The following is an 11,587-nucleotide window of genomic DNA, read 5'->3' on the forward strand; positions in this document are numbered from 1 at the left end:
CAACATGAGAACAAGGAGTCCTATGGCTGGACATTATCTCTAGATGCAAGGATCTCCAATTAGTCCACTTGTAGTTTGGCATCACCCAAGATAATTTAAGAAGTCTAGTATTGTTTTTCCTGAAGAAGAAAACCAGTTTACTACATTCAGTACTGACTTCTATAGCATGTTTTTTTCTGCAGAAATACTGGTTTACTGCATAGAGTTTTCAATGTTTTCCTATAGCAGATTAAAATGAGCAGAGCCTGGAGAATGTTACTTGTTTCCAGGTGAAGTCTTAGCATTTACTGCCTTTTGAAATTTCTCTTTCCACAAATCTTCTCCAACTATGTATCCTCGTAAACCTCAGTCATATAATTTCTCCCTGTACAAATATGATGGCTTATTGTGGATAATAAAGAGAGGCAGTTAATCCCATGAACCCAGGTGGATACATCAGCTTCTTTATTTTTGAATCACTAGCCAAAAGAAGTCTAGCAATGTCAGCAAAACCAATGACACCAAGTCTTGGAAAAAATCCAGGAGGCAATTTTGGAGATATTCATAACTGTCTAACCCCCATTGGACCAGGTTCTGTATGATGGGCTTAGTTTGTGAATATATTTTCTGACACCAACTTATATATGGCTTACAATAATGTCAGAGATGTGAGATGCTTTCTTCAAGTTGGGTCCTTGGCTCCTCCACATATTTAGATTGACCCTCAGGAATGGAGTAGAGTGAAAGCTCACTAACCTTCATGGAAGTTTTGTGAAGTGAGTCATTTTTAGGTGATGCATAGACTTTGAAAGTGAGCAGACTCAGGCTGGCCAGCCCCACAGACCTCTGAATTACCTTGAACATGTTGCTGGCAGAGGTGGCTCCAGTGTAATTACATGAATTTTAGACCATTTGATATTTTCATAGAGATCAATGAGAGTTTTACTTTTATTCTCTGGGAATTGTTCTTAGAATTTTATTGCTGTGTGCTTTGGATTTGATAATTTTTAATGTTATGGTTTCAAATGTACTGATCTTTTCTTCTTCAGTGTCTAATGTACCCATCTATTTATTTCAGATAGTGTTTTTCAGTTTTGAAGTTCAAGAATAGTTTATATCCCTCTCCTCACTATGCTTTTCTATTTCTTTAAGATTATAAGCATATTTATAATAGCTGTTTAGAAATTCTTGGTTAGTAAGTCCTTTGTCTATGATATTTGTGGGCCTGCTTCTATTGACTGATTTTTCTTCTGGCTATGGCTTACAATTTGCTGCTTCTTCATTTATCTTGAGTGCCTGGATATTGTTATTTTTCTTTAACAATTTTCTTTCTTTGCCAGGCAGTTAATTTATTTGCAGTGCAACTTAATCCTTTTGGATCTAAAGAAACCTTTATTCTCGGACTATTTCTAAGACATGCCTAATTATTAGCCCTATTTCAAATGCATGGCACTTCTCTACTGAACCATTCTGCTGAATGCCCCAGGTATTCAACAAACTCTGCTTGGCTTGTGGGAATTCAAATGTCTCCCTGCTCTGCATGAACTCTGGAAATCATTGACCCCCCCCCCCCCCCAAGTACTATTGTTTGGCATTTAGGAAGTTTTAACTTGAACATAATGCAATTTTGTATTCAAACAAGGACACAAGGAGGCCCCTCTTCAGGTTTTTGGAGTTCTTTTTACATATAGCTCCATCCTCTCTGGTACTCTTTTATGCCAAGTCCAGCTACTTCAACCTTGCTTAGCTTTTGTTCTTTCTTTCTCTGAAAAACGGTCTGTAAACTTTAAACAGAAAGCTGTGACAATGGTAGAAATCACTTTACGTGTTTCTCTTCTCTTAGGGGTAACAATCTTGCACTGCTTGTTTTTAAATGACTGAAAACAAGTTTTTCTCATATATTTTGTCCAATATTCGAATTGTTTACCATGGAAGATCAAGTAGCTTGCTGAAAGCACAAATCAGGAGCAGAATTTTCCATCAGCCATGTTGGCCTTTCTTTTCAGTTCTTTAAAAGAAAACATAATCAAGTTAGTATTTGCCTTAAAACTATTGCACTTATTCTTTCTGCTTAGAAAAGTCTTCCCAGGCATGTCTACAAGCTACCTCCTTCTCATTCCTTATTTTCCAAAAGAAGCTTTTCTTTTTTTTTTTCAACTTTTTTTTTTTTTATTTATTTTTGGGACAGAGAGAGACAGAGCATGAACGGGGGAGGGGCAGAGAGAGAGGGAGACACAGAATCGGAAACATGCTCCAGGCTCCGAGCCATCAGCCCAGAGCCTGACGCGGGGCTCGAACTCATGGACCGCGAGATCGTGACCTGGCTGAAGTCGGACGCTTAACCGACTGCGCCACCCAGGCGCCCCATAAAAGAAGCTTTTCTTGACCATACTATTTAAAGGCATTATTTATAATTTTAATTCTTTCCTCTTTTCTTTCATAAAATTTATTGCAGTCTAATTACCTCTTAATTTTTTTTACATGTGTAATGTCACCTCTCCCCTTGCTATGTAAGCTCCACAAGGAGTGAAACTTGTACTCCTATATTCCTTAGCTTCTTGAATGGTACTTGGCCCATAGGCAGGAGCCAGGAAACATTTCCTGAATTTAAGTATGACTAAAGGTAGTAGCTAGCCATATACTCTGAAATTGTAAGGTAGGGAGGTGCTAAGCAACATAGTACTGGAGGCCTACACAGTAGAGTAAGTTATGCTTATTTTTCCTGTAAAATCTTCTTTTTCATGAACAGTAAAGAGAATTGAATCCATTATTTTCACAAGAAAAAATGTGACTTTAGATTCTAGATATTTAGCTATGTTTGATACTGGTCTCTCCTCCTTATGCAATCTAAATTTACTATACTCTTATTAGTTACATTATAAGTATGGTCTGTGGCAGTTCTTTGAAATAGAGATGTTTAACTATTTTCTCAAATTAACCTTCTTTATTGAAATATATTGGTATGGTGGCATCTCAGTTTGGGTTGCTATATCCAAAATACCATAGAATGAGTGGCCTTAACAATAAACATTATTTCATATAGTTTCAGAGGATGGGAAATCCAAGATCAAGGTGTCAGCAAATCCAGTGACTGATGAGGATACTTTTGTGGTTTGCAGACAGCCATCTTCTCATCTTCTTGCAGGATCCTCACAAGGAGGGAGATCCTCTGTCCCATGTCTCTTCATATAAAGATACTAATCCCATTCATGAGGTCTCTATCCTTATAACCTGATTACCTTCCAAAGACTCCGAGTTGAATACCATCACTTTGGGGATTAGTCTTCAATTTATGACTTTTGTGGGGTATACAAACATTCAGTCTACAGCTAGTGGAGAAAATATTGTCTTGTATAATGGTATATATAAATACTATGTGCCAGTTTTAAATTTGCTTGATGATGAAGGGGCTGGCCTGCTTTAATATGAAATAACTGTGGTCATGTTACTGATTTTAATTCTGAAATAGTTAGAAAAATAGCTGACCTAAATAGTCATGTTGTACTTAGTTTTACATTCTCTTAGGTACATGGTTTTTTATTAATCATCCAGTTTACTAAAATGTAGGTCTGCATTTTCTTACATTTTAAGAAAGAGAATACTCACATCCAAGATCTTGGGAGTTGATGTTCTCTTAGTATTATTGGCCTACATGATGGAGGTCTAATCCTCTCCCCAGTCGCAGATTGGTATTTAGGAGCATACGAAACTTGGTGACAGGTTTTGGGGCCATACTTATTTATGGGAACTATCTTGGAATCTGCAGGATAGTTTTTTAAAATTTTTATTTGTTTAGTTTTTAATTGTTCCTAGAGCTTTGTTATTGTGATAATGTTTATGGACTGTTCTTCTTCATCAAGTATTTGTAGCTTTCAATATTTCATGTAGAATCATGAATACATTTTGATATAAACTAAAACATTTAACTTTTAAAAGCTATGCCTCATGTTAATATCTCTTTAATAATCAAACTTCTTAAATTTATCTGTACTATATTGTCATAATTCAGTATAAAATTTCAAACTTAAACAGTACTTTAATTTACTCAGTCAAGTAAATCAATGATACAATTTAGAGTATATACAATTTTTAAGATATTTTTCAAAATATCTAGAGAGCATGACTTCTCTGCCTAAGTGATAATAGTCCAGCATAAATATTTAAAGGCATAAAAAAAATTCTTGGGATGTGGTCAGACACAGGTATTTGTTTATTTAATGTACTTTGCATATAATTTTTTAGATGTGAAAAAGAAGGATCAGTTTTAATCTCCTCAACATTTCCTGAACATTATGACTTTTAGGCTCTTATGTGAATACTGCCAAGGTGATAATGGACACCACTAGTAGCTTTTATGTGGAAATGGAAGTGGCTTTCAAGGTCTCAGGTAACCATGGTCCAAGAGTAACTTATGTTTCAGTCTCTAATTTACTTGGTCCCACTTAGCTTTTTTCATCACTGAGAACATTTTCTCTCAGGCCCACTTTTACCAGAGTCCTAAAGATGTCCAATGATAGATTGGAAGCCTTATCCTCACAAGTAAGTGAGATCTGGAAATAATTTTGTTGTGCTAAATATGGTGTCTAACGTTTCAGCTTTTTTGCTTGCTAAAGATACCATGCATACCCATCAGTCTTCTTTCCCAGCTTGACTTTCCTAATGGATTAAGATTTAGTTCTGTTGTTGATAATTCTTTCCTTTTAAATGGTTTGGGCTAAGTTCTCTCTTTTCTCACCAAAACGAAAGAAAACAAAACAAAAACCAAAAACGACAACAACAAAACAAAAAGGGAGAGAGAGAGAGAGAGAGAGAGAGAGAGAGAGAGAGAGAGAGATGTTAGTTAACCTCATTTTGGGAGAGAAAATAATTTTTTTTTGAACAGAAAGGAATAATATAATGAATATAATACCCGATCATCTTTTATGGCTATCTCTGTCCTTTTGCATAGTTTCGGTCCATAAATATTTGTTAAATAAATGAGTGCATTAGTGAATAAACCAACCATATTGAGATATTTTATTTTATTTTAAATGTTTATTTATTTTGAGAGAGAGAGCGAGTGAGTGGGGAGGGGCAGAGAGAGAAAGAGAGAGAGGATCCCAAGCAGGCTCTGTGCTGACAGTACAAAGCTCGATACAGGGTTCAGTCTTATGAATTGCGAGGTTATGACCTGAGCTGAAATTAAGAGTTGGACGCTTAACTGACTGATCCACTGAGGTGCTCCTATATTGAGATATTTTAAAAATTCTTGTAAAAAGAGGAATATTTTTTCTAGGTAGTCCAAATCCCAGTGCCCACAAGAATTAGATGTTTAAATCTATTCTTTCGTTATTATATGTAATAAATATTTAACAAATAATGAAAACTGCTTTTTGTGACTCATGCAGTTCACCCCAACCAATCACTGATGGCTCCACTTTCTTTTCAATAGTCATTGTAAAGGGAGTAGGAAGGTCTCTAGTGAGAGATCCCTGTGTGTCTATATACCTAAAGCTGTAACATTTGTCATTTTATTCTGTGATTTGTAAACTAAAGAAGGTCAGCTTGTTCTTAACACATTGGTTCAAAAGTTTGGATAGAAATTTGCTGGTAACAAGGCAATTCATAAACATCACCATATCATCTGACCTTTTTACTAGTTGTCCTACTTCAGACACCCACTTTCTCGCAAAGTTTCAAATTCACCATTTGCTTTTTTGTACTCAATTTCTTTTTTTTTCCATGAGTTTAAGATGTTTTTCTAAGAGGGAGAAGTGTATCAATAAGTTCCTCAGCACTGCTAAAATTATCAGTGAACATCTTGTCAGACAGTGATGTGTGAATCTGTTTTGTATGCCTCTATCCAAGGCCAGGTTTGTTGATGGAGGGAAACACTTTCTCATTTTTAATCGTGAATCCCACCCTGTGTAGAACACAGTAGTATCATGCAGAGACTTCCATGGGAGAAGATGCCATTTTAATTTGTTTTCTAGCTTTCTTATTTGTCTGTGTTTAAACATTAAGTTTAAAACAATGGACTCTCACTATTTCCTCTTCATATTCATTGGTTGCTTTCAGAGATACTTTATTCCCTTTAGTTCAGGCATAATTCCACCCTGGTTCTAAGAATCTGTGAGTTAGGAGTGGAGCATTTTTGTCATATTCTTTAATGTCCTTTGATGCAGGTCCAGCATGCATCAGCTGCTGCAGTGATCTTAGAATAATTTACTTATCCCCTAATGCCATCTATGAAAGAGGAAGTCAACCAGGTTTGTATAAATGCGGGATTCTAATGTGACCACTAACATTAAGTCACTAATGCGACCCTCTCATTAGCTATTACTTTCAGTTAGGTGTTCTCAAACAATTAGCTTTCCAGCCACATGATCTTATTTATAGCATATACATTCCCCGGTGAGAGAAGAAATTACTTCTGGGAAAGCTGAGTCTCCAACTTTTAATTTAGGTACTAAATTCAGATATATTACCTCAGTTGGACTTTCTTCTTGTGGAATTACTAAGCTCAGTTCTCTTGATCATGTGATTCTTTAGGCATCATGAGCCTCTTAAGAAGAGAACTACTAAACTCCATGGGTGCTTAGAGCACACAGGAAGATTAATGCAGCAGAGACCTGCTCTTTGCAAATAGCATTAAAACTTTTCAGATTTTTGAAGCATTCTCAGGAAAAAATCCTCACATCTTATTAATAACATTTGGAGCCATGTATTTTGTAAGTTCCTAGACTTATGCACAGATTTATCTGAAGTTTTTGTTGTTGCTTCTTTGACTCTATCTTCTACCCTGAAAACTGAAACTCTGGAGTCACTTTAAAGATGCTCTGAAAGAGGCGCCTGGGTGGCTCAGTTGGTTAAGTGTCTGACTCTTGGTTTTGGTTCAGGTCATGATCTCACAGTTTGCGAGATCAAGCCTGTGTTGAGCTCTGTGTTGACGGTGCAGAGCCTGCTTAGGATTGTCTCTCACTCTCTCTCTGCCCCTGCCCACTTGTGCTCTCTAAATACATAAGTAAATAAGTAAGTAAGTAAATAAATAAATATGATGGTCCTGATGGAGTTTTCAAAATACATAATAACATTTAGTGCAGCAATAGTCACATGGTACTTTCCAGATACCATATCAAATTTTTCCCAAATAAGACATGGTCTTTGCCCAGAAGGAGTTTGCTATGAATGTAAAGTCATACAACAAATATTGAATATATATGTGTATATATATATATATATATATATATATATATATATATTCATACTTTTTTTCAAATCCATACAGGGTACCTAATATTTTCTAGACTCTGGAGAGACAGTCAGTATATAAGAATATACAAAGTCCTCCTCTCAGACCTTCATTGTATTGTTTGTGGAGGACTGGGATGGAAAAGGACAGATAGTGCCAAGAAAACCAACCAACAAATAAGATAATTACAGATTATAGCAAGTGCAGTGGAGAAAACAAAGTGATAGCTCAGCAGAGGATACTTCTGAACTCTCAGTAAAGACACAATTTCATCTGAGTTCTAAAGGATGGAAAGGAGCTGGTGATGGAGAAGCACAGAAGCAGAATGAGAGCAGGTGCAAAGGCCCAACAAGCTTGACCTTTTGGGGAAGAACAAGGTTAGAGTGATTGGAGCACAGTGAATGAATGAGAGAGATGTGGAAGGTGAGGTTGGTTTTGAAAACAAGAGTCAGTTTGTGCAGGCCAGGTTGGATTTTATTTTAAAGGCAGTGGAAAGTCATTGAAGCATTTTAGGAAGGATGGTGTCTTATTAGACTTTAAACAAGATGTTTCTACCTGCTATATGGAGACTAAGTTATAAAGGCAAGAGTCAAAACAAGGAAACACATTAGGAATCTGTTTCAGTGTCCTTAGTATCCACCTAGGAGATGATGGTGGATAGGATTAGATGGGATCAGTAGTGATGGAGATGAATTGTAGATATCTGAGATATATTTGATATATTTTGATGATGGATTGGCTGTACGGGATAAGGGAAATAGAGAAACAAAGGATGATTTATTGATTTTTGGCATGAACAACTGAGTATAATTTGCTGAAAAATAAGGAATAATGGAAATATATAAAGGGAAAGTAAGTGTAGAAGAAGAAAACTTGTGACAAGTCATGGGGTCATGGTGGTTACTTTTTCTTTATGTGTTTTGTGTATGTTGTATTAAACAAATATAATGATTTGCCCAGTTCTATTAAGTTCTATTGCAAAGTTCTGTTAAGTGCTATGTGCTAAAATAGAACAGATAATTTTTGAATCAATCATATTTTATTGAGGCACTGTTCTGTTCTAAACACTATGTTAAGTCCATAATATTCTTAATTCTTGATCTCCAGGCATGCCAAAAGCAATTAAAACCTGATGTGATGAATGCTGTAATGGAGGCATATATAAAGTATTATGGAAACAGAGAGCGGGAGACATAGTCACCCCTGAAGATGGGGCAAGGGCATCTGGAAACAGTGATTATTCCAGCATTCCTAAATGCGAGGGGCTGAGGCTTGTAGGGGGTTTGGGGTTAGGGCAGAGGGCCCTGTGACCTTGTCTTACTACTGTGTTCAAGAGGGAGGCTGAGGGCGATTTTGGGGACCCCACGTTCTCATGGCATTGTCACTACCTCAAAGACAACATCTATGCTGGCCCTTTAAAGTGAGAGAGAACTTTGTCAAGTGCAAATGAGGGAGGGGGGTGTTTTCTAGGGAGAGAAAAAAGCCAAATGTTCAGGAATAGTATGGAGGAATGGTAAGAATTGTGGTTGGAGATGTAGACTGGAAACAGCTGTGAAAATCTTGGAAGCTGAGCTCAGGAGACTTATTCTTACCCTCAAGGAGCTTTCCATCCAGAAAGAGAGTTTTACCAGTCATGTGCCTGCCAGTTGACATACTAGCCTTATATTTGATGTGACAGATTGTGAGCATAGTTAATTATTAATGAAGTCTTGATGAAGCTGATGTCTTTGCTGAGTTATCATATTAAGGGTGTTGGGATTTGTGTTTACATCGTTCAGAAAGAAATTGTGGTAGGAGCCAGCAGGGGACAGTGTTTGGCCTGACTACTGAGAAGCGTGGAAGTTCATTTTTAGGACTAGCTCCTTTTCTCAAGTTCTATTTTTCTTTTCCATTATAGGCTTTAAGGAGTGAGCCTATGTTCCTTTCCTCTTTCTACTTTATGTCTTGGGTTTCTTCTACTACAGAAATGGCTTCCGAATACGTGACAATTCTTCCAGTTCCCAGTTTCTGGAACCCACCTGGCAAAAAGGTGCTTATGAGTTTGGCCAGAATGACCAGATTTGAATTTTGATTCTGTGATTTATTATTAGTTCTGTAAACTTGGAAAAGTTTCTTAAGCTCTCTAAACCTGTTTTTCCTTTTTAATTTATAAGCCAAAGATAGTACTACTGCTTACCTCATAGGGCTGTTGTAAAGGACAAATGAAATAATGCATATGAACTTAGTATAACACCCAAAGTACAAGGATAAGTTCTTGATATACCTCAATGAATGTTTTCAATGACCGAAAACAACTCTTCGGTAGGTACTCTGTAAATGTTGGCTGTTGTAATTATCAATCCTCAGCAGGATTAATCAAAACAACAACCTTAACTAATCATGTAACCTATGTTTCCAATGGTCATAGCACAGAATCAAAAATAGTCATGTTCAAACAAACTGATTTCTCTGGATCTACCTCCTTTTACTCTGTGAAAACAACATCATTCACCCATTCCTCCCACCTGGCTCAAGAACACCCATTGTGCCCTGGAAGACCAGCCCTCTTGGGCACTGCTTAGTGGCCTACACCCTCTCTGGCTCAGTGTGGGCATAGCTCCTCCCATGGCTTCTCCTGTACCTGCTGCCATCGTTGCTTCTGATGTCTTGCTCTTACTGGGGCCTGCTGCCTTCCCCAGTAGAGAGAGGGAGGGTTCTGGGATGGTTTGGCTCCTGGTTTCACCACTGTTTCCATTCTGGGCTTAACCTTGGCTACAAATGGAGAAACAGTCCTGTCCCCATTTGTGGGATCCTCTCTGACATAGGCTACTTTGTAATGCTGCCTCATGCTCTTACTGTGTGATTGAGAGCTCATGTAACAAGTATTTGAACTTTTACCAGCTACTTTTCTACATCTAATTCTTCCTCAAGTGCAAACATAATTTCTTGGGGATTAGTTTAGAAAATGTTGAGTGTGTCTTAGCATGCTTGCTGCTTTTGACTGTGCTACTGAGATAGTTACTAGAAGCTACTCTAGACTTTTACTTTTTTCTTTCATTCTTTTTTTTTTTTAATTTTTTTTTTTCAACGTTTATTTATTTTTGGGACAGAGAGAGACAGAGCATGAATGGGGGAGGGGCAGAGAGAGAGGGAGACACAGAATCGGAAACAGGCTCCAGGCTCTGAGCCATCAGCCCAGAGCCCGACGCGGGGCTCGAACTCACGGACCGCGAGATCGTGACCTGGCTGAAGTCGGACGCTTAACCGACTGCGCCACCCAGGCGCCCCATACTTTTTTCTTTCATTCTAAAAAAAAAAGAATCTCATATGTCCTTTCACCTTTCCTTAGGAAAAGCCTGTGCTGACTGTGTTTCCCTGGGAAGGTCCTTTCTTTTATCTGCAGAGACTGGGCTTAGCATTGACTTGTCCAATATCAATATTATTGGAGAAGAGGACTTGTTTCCAATCTCCAACAATGATGTAAGGAGGAAACAAATCTGTAAGAAAGCTCTGTGATGACAGATATATGTGAAATGAAACAAAATGTTTTGTACATATCCCCAAATTTTAATTTTCTTGTTATATCAATTAATCTTATTTTGAAGGTTAGGGGGAAAATAGGAGGAAAAGGAGGATATTCAGAATGATTAGGGAAGATCACTCAGAGGAATGAAGAAAGATAAGAAAGGAAAGACAAAAGTGCAAATGCACTGAAAGAAAAAGTGATGATACTTTTTTCCTTTCGAGTATTTTGCGCCAGACAAAAAGAAGCCATGACCTCTGGCTTGTCCTCTGCTTTTATTTAATAGTATTTCTTGCTCTTAATTTAAATATTGTTATTTTTCACATCAAACTCTAACCCGTTACAGAATCTAATAATTCAGAAGTTAGGTAATCCCATTTTTAATGGCTTAAAAAGTAACTACATGATAAAGTAAAAGTAACTTTTTTTGCTTGCTGCTAAAAGCACCATAAGTAATACACTGAATTAAAACTTTCAAATAACTGTGTCACCTTTCTATTGGCAAGTAACTTGGTACCAGATGGGATTCCTTAAATAAATATTCTGGTTTATCGTCTCAAACAAAAATTTTTATTTCAAATAATCAATAAAACATGTAGAAATAAAACAAAACTATAGGCAAAAGGAATTCTTTATTTCATAATGACGAGTTTTAAAACATACCAATTTATTGCCAAGGATTGAATTTTGGAAAGGAATCTCAAGAAAATCCTGTTTAGTGTTCATAGTATCTCAGGGCCAGGTGGCAAAAATTTGGTCACTGGTGAGAAAGTATGATAGATTTATTTGCATTCTATAACTCTTTAAGATAGGAGTTAGAAATAATAGATAGAAGCAGAGTCAGAGATCAGGGCCATGGGTGGTCTGCTCAGCTC

At 37.0% G+C, this 11,587-nt stretch overlaps 1 pseudogene; it reads right to left on the reverse strand.

The window, feature by feature from the left end:
* Positions 1 to 255: 255 nt before the first annotated feature.
* Positions 256 to 850, reverse strand: LOC115506281 (annotated as a pseudogene).
* Between the last annotated feature and the right edge of the window lie 10,737 nt (positions 851 to 11,587).

Source organism: Lynx canadensis, chromosome F2 (genome assembly GCF_007474595.2).
Source record: "Lynx canadensis isolate LIC74 chromosome F2, mLynCan4.pri.v2, whole genome shotgun sequence".
NCBI lineage: Eukaryota > Metazoa > Chordata > Mammalia > Carnivora > Felidae > Lynx > Lynx canadensis.